Below are 3,767 nucleotides of genomic sequence, written 5' to 3'. Positions count from 1 at the left end.
TCTGGGCAACCTTTTTTATTTCTTCCAGAAGGCAAAAAGACATTACCATCAGTAATAAGGGGGCTCCAGGACTCCCCCTAAGTGGAATAGCCTCTCTGTAACTCCAGCTCTGCTCAGTATGCCAAGAGCAGAATAATTCTCTTATTGCTTCTTTTCACTTCAGAGCACAGTTATGGGCCAAGCCCAGCTTAATGGTTCATGACCCGGAAATAAAATTTAGGACCAATACCTCCTCCAGATCAGATTCTTCTCTTAATTTCATAGATTGTATTTTTTTAAATAGAACTCTCAATTTCTGGAAAACTGCCTTTTATCTGCCCAGATTTCTAAGCTGGTGCCCCACTGAATCTTGTGTACCTGTGACTAAACAACTACCTCCTCAGTCTTGGTGGGAGTTATGTATTTAAGACCTTATGTTGTTAATATTTTGAAACATGGAGATCTATGTACTGTAATAGTGTGATTACTATGCTCTAGAGAAAAGTCTACCCCTGCTAAGGAGTTCTCATCCCTCTGTCAGGGTCAGTAAGGAAAATGGTGGCCTAGGGTACAGGCAACAATAAGCAGACCAATCTAAATTTGGGGAAATTAGGAGAGGCAGAGACAGAACCTGGAGCCACTTCTATCTGGGCTGTTGGCTAATACTGAGGAGGCTTGCCCTGCCCAACAAGCCCTAGTGGAGAGAACTGAATAAACAGGGAAGTGCTGGAGCTTGTGAACCCTGTTTCTCTTGAAGAACTGACCAGTGAGATGGCCTGGGGAAGCTGTGAAAGAACCAAAACAGATCACAATACTCAAAAGAGAGAGAGAAAAAAAGTGAGATCTTGATCCACAGAAATACATGAAATGTCTGGTCTGTCCACCCCATCAACAAGTCTTGAAACAAGCAACAGATGAACAGTCTGTCCAAATGGACTTAAGATAGACAGCAGTTTCCCTGGTATTCAGGGAGGGGTTTTGGTGATACCCAAGTTATTGGGATGTCATCTTCCTGGAAGCATAGCTGGGGAGGGAGAGCCATCATCTTGATAATGGGATGAATGGAAGGAGGCTTAGGACTTTCCACTCCTGGCTGAGAGAGGAAGAGCTGCAATGGAATTAGGAAGACCAAGATGGAGATCACCCAGGGGCTTACTTAGCCTACAGATGTCCTACAGGAACATGGGCTGGCCCAGCACAGAGCTAGCAAATTTGAGTTGGATGATTGTTTTTGCTCAAGGCAACCAGAGGAAAATTGCATACAGAGACGGATATACCGGGAGAAACGACTTTGGAAACCTGGCTCTAAGGTGGGATCAGTAAGGGATGCGGCAGTCTCTGTCCAAACCTAAAGAGAACTCTGGGGGGGCCTGAGCCACAAAAAATGTTCCTTTGTTTTATGTAAACAACCTTCAAGGGTTGTAGACTGCCATGCTAGATAAGCTTGTCCATGTAATATTCCCATGTGTGTACCCTGCCCCTGCCTTGATTAGACTCCTAGCACCTGGCTAATTTCTAACATGTTTTGTGCAGCACAGTTTTTAATAAATGCTTGTTACATTCATTTAAAAGTCTACATTTTCTGCTTTGGCTTCAAGAGTACTACTCAACCCTTGTGGTCTGATATTCCCCACTCTGTCCTCTGAATGTACTTCCTTTCTCTTTATATCTGTATGGCTAGAAGCCTCTGACGCATGCTATATCTTCTCCTCCTCTCTTTCCACTACCATTATTTGAGAAAGGAGGCTTGTATACTTCTATATGTTTATCTCAGTAATGAGTCAGAAAAAAATCAAGTAAGAATGGTTGTTTTAGAGGACAACTAAGAAATCTGGAATAAGGAAGGGAAGCTTACTTTTGAGTTTGTAACCTGTAATGTGTAACTTTTAAATTATATGCTTATATGTACATTAAACAAAAGTTTAATGTAAAAATATTCCTTGAAAACACCATGATTATAAAATAAGTGCATATATACATACAACATGTGAGAGGAGCCAGGAAAATTCTGGACAAAAAAAAATGACCTAGACTCTGTGAGGGCAGGAATGTGTTTAATTTCTCACCAATGGATCCCAGGTACCTAAGATAGTTGTCTATCCTATTGTCCATCTTTTTGTCTTTTGTTCTATTTCTTAAAGATTTCCTCAACTTCATCTTCTAACTTCTGTTGTATTTTTATTTCTGCTATCATGTATTCTTTTCAGAATTCTTTTTTCTTCTCTCAAAACATATTTGTTTAAAGATTGAATGAAATATTAACATGCCCTATGGTGAGAACATCCCTCCTTTGTATATTAAATTCGCTAAACTACTGTATTCTAAGACTAGGGGAAAGAAAAAGGAGGTTGAAAGAGGTCATTAGGCAGAATAGTACTAGCTAACGTTATTTCACATTTACCATATACCAGTCGCTCATCTAAACCTTTAAACTCATTATCCTGTTTAATCCTCACAATGACCCTGTGACATAGGTAATGGAATATTATGCCCATTATGCTGATGAGAAAATCTAAACACAGAGATGAGTCAGAGTAATTTACCCAACACTGTTAACTTTGTAAGTGGCAGAGCTCGGTAACAGGCAGAGGTTGGAAGAGTTTGGAGGGCTCAGAAGAAGACAGGAAGATGTGGGAAAGTTTGGAATGTCCTAGAGACTTGTTGAAATGCTGATAGTAATATGGACAATGAAATACAGGCTGAGGTGGTCTCAGATAGAGAAGAGGAACTTGCTGGGAACTGGAATAAAGGTGACTCTTGCTATGTTTTAGCAAAGACATTAGTAGCATTTTGTCCCTGCCCTAGAGATTTGTGGAACTTTGAACTTGAGAGAGATGATTTAGGGTATCTGGCAGAAGAAATTTCTAAGCAGCAAAGCATTCAATATGTAACTTTTGTGCTGTTAAAAGCACTCAGTTTTATGTATTCCCAAAAATATGGTTGGGAATTGGAACTTATGTTTAAAAGTTTGGAAAATTTTGGAGCCTGACGATATGATAGAAAAGAAAACCAATTTTCTGAGGAGAAATTCAAGCCAGCTGCAGAGATTTGCATAAGTAAAAAAGAGCCAAATGTTAATTGCCAAGACAATGGGAAAATGTCTCCAGGGCATGTCAGAAGTCTTCACAGTAGCCCTTCTCATCACAGGCCAAGAGGCCTAGGAGGGAAAAATGGTTTCCTGGGCCAGACCCAAGGCATTGCTGCTTTGTGCAGTTTCGGTACTTGGTGCCCTGCATCCCAGCCATGGCTAAAAGAGGCCAAGATGCAGTTCAGGTCATGCCTTCAGAGGGTGCAAGCCCCGAATTTTGGCAGCTTCAGCACAGTGAGCCTGCAAGTCAAGAATTGAGGTTTGGGAACCTCGCCATAGATTTCAGAGGATGTATGGGAACACCTGGATGTCCAGGCCAAAGTTTGCTGCAGTGGTAGGGCTCTCATGGAGAACCTCTGCAAGGGCAGTGCAGAAGGGAAATGTGGGGTTGGACCTCCCACACAGAGTCCCCACTGGGGCACTGCCTAGTGGAGCTATGAGAAGAGGGCCACCATCATCCAGACCCCAGAATTGTAGGTCCACCAACAGCTTGCACCATGCACCTGGAAAAGTCACCAAAACTCAATGCCAGCCCATGAAGGAAGCCAGGAGGGGGCTGTACCCTGCAAAGCCACAGGGGCTGAGCTGCCCAAGGCCATGGGAGCCCACTTCTTGCATCAGCATGACCTGGATATGAGAGATGGAGTCAAAGGAGAAAATTTTGGAGCTTTAAGATTTCACTGCCCCACTGGATTTTGGA

This window comes from Macaca mulatta, chromosome 2 (genome assembly GCF_049350105.2).
Source record: "Macaca mulatta isolate MMU2019108-1 chromosome 2, T2T-MMU8v2.0, whole genome shotgun sequence".
Classification (NCBI taxonomy): Eukaryota; Metazoa; Chordata; class Mammalia; order Primates; family Cercopithecidae; genus Macaca; species Macaca mulatta.
The sequence above is the reverse complement of the archived record's forward strand: the minus strand, read 5'-3'. Positions refer to the sequence as shown.